A 10,816-nucleotide genomic window follows, 5' to 3' on the forward strand; every position below is an offset into this window, starting at 1 on the left:
TAAAATGATTTTAAAAAAGGACTTAAATAGAAGCTCAAAGTCCATCTGCTTTCTTATTATATTTACATATATGGATATATATTGACAAACACACCCATAGTTATATATTTACATATATACATATCTATATTTGTACCTGTATGTAATTTTCACTTCCTAGTTCTTGCCTTTATTTCTTTTTTCTTTCCTCCTGCTCCACTCTCAAGTTCACCCATCGTTCACCTCTCAGGAAATCCTCTCGAATACATCACAATTTGTAAAACAACCGGGTTGTTTCCTAGTTAGTGTTGTGTGGTGGCCAAACTAGCTACAAGGTGTATTTAAAGGCCTACCGCAAGAAAACAATTCAATAAAAATAGTGTTTTCTCTGTTCTAGAACGAAACTGGGAAATCATCCTTTCTCACCACGTCAGACGCAACATCTCCGTGGTGACAATACTCTGTAGTCTGCCTTCAGAACGCCTAAACCCAAGCCCACGGCCGTGCAGTCAATCCTGCCTCAGAGAGGCCCTGTTTCTGAAACTGGAAATTCTTTCCTGGAACTGAGAGCCTCATCTTTCTTCCACTGAGCTGCTGGTGGCTTTGAACCTCTAACCTGGTAGGCTATCAGTCTAGCACTTCCCTGACAGCGTCACCAGGGCCAAGCAGAGAATAATATTGAAACTCAGTAGTGCCAAACATTCACCCCATCAGACGTTTTCCACGCAAGACCGGTTCAGAAAGCAAGCTCAGGATAAGCTTCAAAGAGCACCTCCCAGTGGCTCATTCAGAGTCCACATTCCCAGACCTAGGACAGAATGCCTGTGGTATGGTGAGTACACATTGGCTGCAAACTGCAAGTTCAGCAGTTCAAAACCACCAGCTGCTCCGTGGGAGAGAGATGAGGCTTTCTGTTCCCAGGAAGAGTTCCGGTCTGGGGAACCCACAGGGACAGTGAGTTTGAGGATGGAATCCAGTTGGAATGACAGTCTCTTGGTCTCCACTTCAGAGGTCCAGTCCCCACGTTCTACTGTTCTAGACTATGCCACCTTTGTAGGGAACTTCAGCTGAAGACCAACACCCACCCCCAACTCACAGTGACCTAGACAGTACAGACTAACCAAACCGAACCAAACTCGCTGTGAGAACGGCCCCTGTGAGTTTCTGAGTTGGTAACTCTTTATAGTGCCCCAAGACTGCAAGTGTTTCCGGAAGCACACAGCCTCATCATTCTCCCATGGAGCAGCTGACGGTTTCAAACTGCTAACCTTTGGGATTGCGGCCCAGCATGTTACCACTAGGCCACCAGAGCTCCCTCTAGGGCAGCACACAGTCTTGAGCGGGTCTTGGCTGTCATCTTTACAGAAGCAGATCTCCAGGCGTTCCTGGCGTGGGGCTGCTGAGCGGGGCCCACCTGCACGTGATCAGTCCAGTGCAAACCATCTGCACTGTGCTGTCCAGGGAGCCAAAGGCCAGCCAGCCCACTTTTTTCCTTGGCAGGTTTTTGAAATCCCCAAATTGTGGGTTGGAGCTAATTTTTAAAAGTCAACTCTGGATATGTAATGTATTAGTTTAGGTACTTTAGGGAAACAAATCCACAGCAACTCATGTATAAGAGAGTTTCATGTAAAGAAAATGTGCATCACGAAAACATCCCAACCCAATGCTGCCCAAGCCCACAAGTCCAACATTAGTCCATTAACCCAACACCAGTCCACAAAGTCCTCCACCTCACAAAACAGAGGCAATGATGCCGACTGCAGGAGGAAAGCTGAGTCAGTGAATGAATAAGCATCTCAGCACTAGCAGGGGTCTCCACACGGCTGCTCCAGCACCCAGCTGCATCGGAATAGGTCCATGTGGCTTCTCCTTGGGGATGTCTTGTAGGAAGTCAATCTTGCAAGCTGAAGCAGGGAACTGCTAAGGCAGCTGCACCCGATGCAACCATCACAAAACAAGAGACCCGAGAACTAGAGAGGGAGGCTCACCACCCATTTATCTCTCTGCCTTTCAATTAGCCCCACATGTGATTATCGGCCAGGCTGGCACAATTAACTAGCTCATGTAACTTCCCTGCAAAAACACACACACACACACACACACTTTTTAGCCTTAAGCTAGGTTTCTCTTTGTACCTGCACATCAATTTAAGAACAGATGTAACATCATCCTGGTGGTACAGTGGTTAAAGCCCTAGGCTGCTAACCCCAAGGTCAGCAGTTCAAACCAGCTGCTCCGAGGGAGCATGCTGAGGCTGTGTGCTTCCAGAAACACTTGCCATCTTGGGGGCGCAGTGGGGCAGGTCTACCCTGTCCTGAGAGTCGCTAGGGCTTGGAACCGACGTGATAGCAGCAGGGGTTTGGTTTGGGTGTTTGTATCACCCAGGGTTGGCACAGCAGTACAAGTTTATTTCATGGATTAGACCAGAGCATGCACACTGCTACAGATAAGAACCCTCAGGGCCAACAAGAGATACCAGGAGGATTAGGGGAGGGTGGGGGGAAAAAGGGGGAGTCGATCACAAGGATCAACATATAACCCCCTCCCAGGGGGATGAGTAATGGAAAAGTGGATGAGGGGTGATGGAGGACATGTAAGATATGGAAATAATAATCCATAACTTATCAGGTTCGTGAGGAAGGTTGGGAAGGGGAGGGAGGGGGAAGAAATGGGGAGCTGATATCAGGGGCTCAAGTGGGAAGAGAATGCTTTGAAAATGATGATGGAGGCCTATGGGCAAATGTGCTTGACACACTGGAGGAATGTATGGATTCTGATAAGAGCTGTAAGAGCCCCCAATAAAAGTATGGGGGAAAAAACCAAGGTCATGGAATTTTCTCATGAACTTTTTGAAGTTTAAAAAAAAAAGGTTTATTTCATGATTCTGGGGACATGTATTGAGGGAGACTCCAGTCATCATGCGTTTACAGCGACAGCCCTCAGCAAGCAGCCAAGTCTCTCCGGTCAGAGGGACTCGATGGCTCTCCTTTCTCCTCTCTCCTTTTATCGGAGAGGGTTGGGGAAGAGGAGGGGGTGGACATGTTCCAACACACGTCCAAACGTGTGACGATGGCTCAGGGCCCAGCGATCTCTCCGTGGGTACAGGCGACCCTGAGCTGGAGCCACTTGTTGGCACTAACAAGAAGTATCGGTTCTGTTTTTATTCTTAAATGTATCAAAGAATATGATGTTTCACTCCTTGAAGCGACTGCGTCTCGTGTTGACTTTTGAGTCCCTAAATGGCATGCCTCTGTTGTTTTTTCTCTGAAGTTTCCAGTATCACAGGTTTTCTCTCTGTTGTGATACTTTAGGTTTTTGCTCCTTTACTCTGCACCTTCCTTCTCTCCAACCTCCCAATATAACTATACCTCTATTTTTAGCTAAATAAATAATCATTATCATTATGCAAATGGATTCCATCTGGAGTCAAGTAGAACACCATAATTACTTTGCTCTAATTGTGCAGCATTTAACTTTACTTTGAGCTAATACTTGCTTCATTTTAAACTTGGATTATGTCCCGTATCCTCAACTCCAGTTGATTCTGGTGCATAATGACCCTATAGGACAGGTGTAGAACTGCCGCTGTGAGTATCCGAGACTGTTTATAGGCGTAGAAAGCCCCGCCTTTATCCCATGGATCAGCTGGTGGTTTCAAACTGCTGACCTTGCAGTTAGCAGTGCAATGCATACCCACTACACCACCAGAGCTCCCCACCCTCACCCTTTACAAATCCTTAATTATTTTTATCATCATAGCAACACGCAAACCTCTGCTGACAGACAGACAGTTGCATGTGCATGAGGTTCACTGGCCAGAAATTGAACACAGGTCTCCCACATGGAAGGTGTCTTAGGCTGGGATCTGTAGAGGAGCAAAACTAGTAAAACTCACATGTTCTTGCGTATCTGTGTGTGCATACATACACATACATTTGTACAGAGAGGCTAATGTCAAGGAAACGGCTCACACAGTTGTAGGAGTGTAGCAACTTCTAAGCCTGGGGGTCAAATGTCAGGCTGGAGGCTTCTCTTGACCAGAGCAGCTGCAGGAGTTGATGAACTGAAGGTTGCTACCTCAGAACCAGGTAACAGTCTTGCAGCTGCAGAGGTGAATGGATCCAAGCCGCTAGGCTGCTGATTGGCTCAAGGATTTGCTCAAGTCCAAAGAACTAGAGGGCAGATGATAAGCCAGTTGTAGGATCCAGACCTAGCAAAGAGCCAGGTAAGCTTTTCCATAGTGTCCACTTTTATTGGAAGCAGACCACACCCCCAAGGAGGCTTCCTCTCCATTGATTGACTGCTCATGGCAGATTTCAGTATGTTAGATCTCATCATGGGGGATTGCTGCTTCTTAAATGCCAAACCACGGAGAATCCTGAACCAGCTAACTTGGCACCAAAACTTGACTGTCATTGAAGGCAAGAATTCCAACACTGAGTCACCAGTGCCCCCACCTTGCCGCCAGGTGCCGCTGTGTTGGTTTGCCTTGTGTTTAGCAGAATAAATGGTTGCCGTCTCCTGTGCCATCTTCATGACCACTGGCATCTTGGCTATTGTACTAATCCTTCTCATTCATTGAGAGTTTTCCTCGCTTTCACCGAAAACTTTGCCAAACAGAATGTTCTTTTCCAGTGATCAGTCTTTCCCGACGATTGAAAGTCTCTCCAGTCTTGCTCCTAAGGAGCATCTGGGTTGTATTTCTTTTGGTGTAACTGTTCACGCCTCTAGAAGTCCGCCGCACGTCCAGGGTTCTTTGCTAACGCCTTAACGCTAACGCCCTTCCTGGCTTTCGTTTTCGTTGTTCAACTTTCACGGGCATATGATCCGAAGATTTGGGTCAGGTGCATCTTAGCCGCCAAAGTGCTGTCTCTGCTGTTTAAAACTTTAAAGAACCTTTTTGTAGCCGGTCTTCTGACAGGTGCTCCCACGGACATTGATAACTGATCTAAGAAGAGTGAAATTGTTGACAGCTTCGGTTGTTTTCCAACAATCATGATGCTTACTGGTCAGGGAGTGATGATTTTTTGTTTTCTTCCCAATCAGGCATAATCCTTGTTGGAGGCTGCAGTCTTTGACCTTCCCCTGTGAGTGCTTCCACGTCGTTTTCCTCGGGGGCCAGCAGGGCTATGCTATCTGCAGCTCGCACGTTGTAGGTGACTCCTCCTCAGTCTGCTGCCATGTTCTTGCTGTAGTCCAGTGCTCTGATGCCTTGCTCAGCACGCAGCTTGAACTAGGGATGGCGAATGGATACAGTCCGGCTGCGTGCCCTCTCCAGTTTTGAACCATGCAGTGCCCCCCTTGTTCAAACCCCTGCCTCTGGATCCAGGTACAGATTCCACACATGATGCCGGAGACCCCCAGCTGAAGAGGCACAGTATTGCATTCGTCATTAATGAGAACCTTTTGAGAGCTATCCGGAAGTGTAGTAACGCCATTGGTAGGACCTACGAGAACAACCTGTTAATGATATGATTTTTCAAATTTACTCATCATCCACAAGTGTCAAAGATGAAGACATTGAAGATTTCTTTGCCTCCTGCTGCTGTCTGAGATCGACAGAATGTGTGGTCAAGATGTCTTAATGGTTGCTGGCGAGAGTGGAGTGAGCTGAAGTGGCAGTAGTTGAAAAGTATGGCCTTAGGATAGCAGGGGTGCTGGCGACCACATGACAGGGTTGTGCAAGACAGTGACTGCTTGCTCTGTTGTGCAAAACTCTTACTCAACAGCACAACTGCTGCCCATCCTGACGCTGTGTACGTGGACTGGACCTGGTCAAATGGGTCTCACCTCGCCAGATGGAATCACCTGAACTAAACCTGCAGAAAGAGAGGATGCTGAAGTTCCCCATCACCACTCAAGACAAAGCGAGGGGCCAACTGTGGGACTGCCATCTGTTGCTCAGGCATAAGTTCAAGTGGAAGCTGAAGAGAACCAGAGCTGGTCCACTAGTGCCAAAGTACAACCTGCTCCTGGCAACACCGATACACTTGGGTCCCCCCCTCCCCGTACATTTGCGTGGTCTCAACACGTTCTATAAGCGGGATCCTATAATACCTGTGTATTTTTACAAATTGCTGGAAGGCTTTTGATTTTTTATAATTGATCCTTCATCAAGGAGCTGTCATTAATTCCATGGCTGTGCTTTATGCTTTCTATATATGAGTTTTATTTTCCTTCTCATCCATCCTTTTTACTACATATTCCTTTCTCTTGTCTTGTTGGCGAGGCCTTCCACTTCCGTGGCTAACTGTTGATATTGCTGACCCGTTGGTCTTGTTCTCATGCTTTGAACATGATATCTCCTGTATGTTTTTATTGTAAGATTTTTTATTATAACATTAAGTAACTTCTCTCCATCCCTTCATTTTGTTTGTTTAAAAAATAAAAAACTGCTTTCTGCAACCTAAGAAGAAAAGGTGTGGGGTTAAGGGGAAGAGGGAACCCCACAAAACATCACAGGTTCGGTAGGCGCAATTGTACAGCGATAATAAGTAGAGATTATAGTAAAGTCATAGAGAGCATGAGAGTTAAAGGGTGGAGTCAAGTAATGGAGTCAGACGCAATTCATGGTAGCATAGCTCACCTCTGCCCGGCTTGATGGTCCTCGTGGAAGGGGCTCAGTCGTCAGAGAAGAAGCCGCGGCTTCGTCCTCCTTAGTCACCTTCTCCAGCCACCCTCCGGCCAGCCACCCTCTCGAGTACCAGGGAGCCTCGTTATTTATTGTTAACCACGCATCATAGAGTCATACATCACAGAAAGGGGCAATACAATTCATTCTAGAACAACTTTGATCACTCTAATGTCTCACATAATAAAACAGACAATTACTATTCTGGGAGGCATGCAAGTTCCCTGATAGCGGACAATAACCTGAGTCACTGGGAGGAGGGGTATTAACATAGGCAATACGATCAATAGGAGGGGAATCACCTAGGGGTGTGCCCACATTCGTTGTGGGAATAACAATGGTGTCTGCTTTATCTAGATAGCCGATAATGGCTATCTAACCTTGGCCATCCTTGGGCGGGTTTTCCCTCTCTGGTATCTCCTACAAGTGAACAGACCACCACTATCCTTATCAGAAGGGAGTGGGTCTTATTTAGGGTGAGTCAGACTAATAGTCTAGCCACTATAGATGGCTGATGTTAAGGAGAATAACCTCTGACCTACTTTCGCTGATCACCTAGTGTACAGTCACTCTTAAGCAGCTAAGTCTGGTACATATTTTGGGGAGACAACTTAAGAGAAATCCTTCTGTTCCCCACACAAAGGTTATTTTTGTTCCCTTTATCTTATTGATGTTGTGAATTATCTGTCTAGTATTATTAATTAAACAAAACAAAACAAGTAACACTGTACTGCCATTGAGTTGATTTGAACTCATAGCAGCCCTGTAGGACAGAGTAGAACGGCCTCTGTGAGTTTCTAAGACTGAAACTCTTTACAGGAGCAGAAAGCCTCACCGTCCTCCCATGGTTTTGAACTACTGACCTTGCAGTTGACAGCCCAATGCATAATCACTATGCCACCAGGACTTCTATTATTATTAATTACCCTTATTATTATTCATATGCTACATGATTTGCATAGTGTGTCAGAGACCTGTAGTAGGTTCACCACTTCTGCTTTCTCCTGCTTCTTTCTGGAACACTTTGATGCTCAGAAGGAACACTCCGTTCCCTCCTCTCCCCTGCAGCTAGACATGGCCATGGGACTAAAGGGTGCTCCATGGGACGTAAGTGGAGGGGATGGAGGGGACGTACAGATCCGTGCCTTCCCTTGGCTCCGCCACCCCTTCCTTCAGCTGTAGTGGGCAAAGGGTCACACGACAGATCCCAGAGCACAAGTAGGGAAAGAGCCTGGGCCGCCATCCTTGGAAGCCACCATATCAGCCTGAGGCTGTTAGAAGAGCGAGAAATAAATTTCTGTCTTGTTTAGAGCCTTGGGAGGGAGGAAAAGGGAACCTGTTTCATGAGCCACACTTGTATTGTAAATAAAACATACCCAGAACAGTGAATACTTTGCTTGGGATTCGCCATTTGCGCTGACAGGTAAAGGGACTCTGGTTGCACGTGCTCTTTGTCCCCGAGAGGCGCAAATGGCTCCCCTCCACTACGAGCTGAAAGGTGGCAGTCTGGATCTACCCATAGGTGCCATGGCAGAAAGGCCGGCCAACCTGCTTCTGGAAGTGGACAGCCCTTGAAAGCCCTCCGGAGTGCAGTTCGGCTCCGAAACACCGGGGCCACCGAGTCAGGCCTGGGCGGGTGGATGGGGAGCAGGTGGTTGTTGGGTTATCTTCTGGTTAGATTGTTGTTGTTAGGGGCCTGGAGTCTGCCTAGCCGCTGAGGGGCCCTGCGTGGAAAGCATGAAACAGCCTCACAGTCGCTATCACAGCCGCTGCGGTGCCAATCTATTTTTTTTTTTCAAAGAGGAAACAGTTTTGATTGATAGATTGTCTCCAAAGAAAGAAAGAAAGAAGTCAACTTTGAATGAACCCCTATCCCTGCAGGATCCGCCTGCTCCAGCTGGGAAAGGCCTCTTGGTTTTCCAAGGACAGTGCGTAGCAGGTCAGTACGTAGCCACTAGGGCCTCGTCTTGCTGCAAGGACGCAGTGATAACTAGGACTGAGGGGAGGAGCCCTGGTGGTGTGGTGGTTACAGGTGGGTCTGCGGCCCATAAGGCCGGCAGTTTGACAGGGGCACTACCCCGTCCAGTAGGGTCTCCATGAGGTGGCATGATGGCAGTGGAGTTTTTGAAGACGGAGGGGCAAGGGAAGGAGTAAGAAACTCGGTGTGCAGGAAACAGAAAACCTAGCTTATCCAAGGCTTTCTGACGCCCCTGCCTGGTGACTCGGTCCTTCATTGGGTACATTTCTCTTTATGCTGGATCCTGCCCTGAGCCAGATCTGGGACTTCCACTGCCAGCCATGATCCAGCCCCAAAGGCAGGAAATGTGCTCGTCCAAACCCGGTCACCTTCCTGGCCCACCAAGGCTGAAAGTGATCAGTTAGGTATACGAGGGGGTACCCCCAAAACCGGCATTGCGCTGGGCAGAGTGGAACTTTGGTAGTATGCATTTTTCCCCCACTAGGCGAGCATTAAGCAACTCTCTCTGAGTTAGTGCACCCTGTGGCGTTGCCTGGGAAGGTTCTCTCTCATCACAGGGAATTTTTTTTGTGAAAGCTGTTTCGCTTGAATCTTGTTTTTTTGTATGTGATGGCCGATTTCAGAGAACAGCGTGTGGCTGTGAAATTTTGTTTCCTGCTGAGGAAAAATGCTGCAGAAACTGTTGTGATGTTGAACACAGCTTACAAAGACAGCACTATGGGAAAAATTCAAATGTACGAGTGGTTTTCTCATTTCAAAAAAGATGAAATGTCCATTGATGACAAACCTCATTCTGGATGTTCATCAACTTCCTGAAGGGATGGAAATGTCAACTGGTTGTGCATTTGGAGTTCATTCCACCAGGTCAGACTGTTAGTCAAGGTTTCTATTTAGAGGTTTTGAAAAGATTGTGTAACTGTGTGTGACCAAAAAAGGCCTGATTTGTGGCAGACAGGAGACTGGCTTTGCCACCATGACAACGCACCTGCTCGTGCAGCCATCTTGATGCACCAGTTTTTGGCAAAAAACAGTATACCTCTCTTGTCCCAACCCCCAACACACACCCCCACCCCCCCCCCCCCCCCCGCGCCTCCCCCCCCCCTTACTCACCTGACCTTACTCCATGTGACTTGTTTGTTTCCATGAATGCAGAGGGACATGAAAGTACAGTGATTTGATGACATAGAAGAGGTGAAGATAAAAACAAGCGATGTGCTGTCAGCCATCCAAACAGATGAGTTTGAAAAATGTTTCCAAGAATGGAATCACAGATTTGACAAATGTATTAAGTGTAATGGAGAGTACTTTGAAGGTGATAAGGTTGTTTTGTTAAAAAAATTAAATACGTACTTTAAAAAAAGAATCCGTTGGAAGGAGGTAGTACCGCCTAGTATATTTTGTCTTTTCATCCAGGTTGCACCTGTTTGCTGTCTTTCGGCCCAGTTCAGGGACTGCAGTTTCTGGGGCAGTCGTGAGAAATCGTCAAATGCCGATTTCAGGAGGTCACGAATGTGCTAGTGTTTCTCAAACCCGTGGCTCCCTTCTTTGACAGACTGCAGTTAGAAGCGAGCATTGTCCAAATCCTTGTTCCCCACACACGGTCTAAGGGGCTATGTTCTGGCTGAGTCACTGCGCCCACAACTCAGCAACGTGGGGCCCTGTGCTAATTTTCATTATGGGGATCTCCCACCCACGCTGGTGGCCACATCCGCCCCCTTTGTGTCACCGTGTCTTGCCGAGTGTGTTCCTCTTGACCAACATCAGGTTCTGTTAGCTTCCTGAAACAGATTGAAGGGCATGCCTTTGGACTGGCTGCTGAACATAGTGCACCTCCTGGTCAGAGCACCTTCCGGGCACGGAGAGAAGCCCCAGGCTCCCTTACAGCCAGCGTCTGTCTGTGATGCCAGTTCTGCTCTGCCAGTGGGATAGGCCGCCCTTGTGCTCCGAATGCTGCTCTTGTCGCCCAGCACTGCAGGGCCCCGGGACTGGCTTTACGGGTGTGGAGAAGTCGTCGTCCTTGGGCAGGGTGCGATGTAACAACGATGGAAGGTGCAACTTTCCTCTAGTTCCTAAATGTTTCCTCCCCGCTCCCACTACCATGACTCGAGTTCGACCTTGCAAGTCTGGCTAGACCAGAAAACTGGTACAGATAGGAACTGAAAATCCAGGGAATCCAGGGCGGATGCTCCCTTCAGGACCAGTGGTGTGAGTGGCGATACAGGGAGGGT

Source organism: Echinops telfairi, unplaced genomic scaffold (assembly GCF_000313985.2).
Source record: "Echinops telfairi isolate 266 unplaced genomic scaffold, ASM31398v2 ScPeMD7_7469;HRSCAF=8507_0, whole genome shotgun sequence".
Taxonomy (NCBI): Eukaryota; Metazoa; Chordata; class Mammalia; order Afrosoricida; family Tenrecidae; genus Echinops; species Echinops telfairi.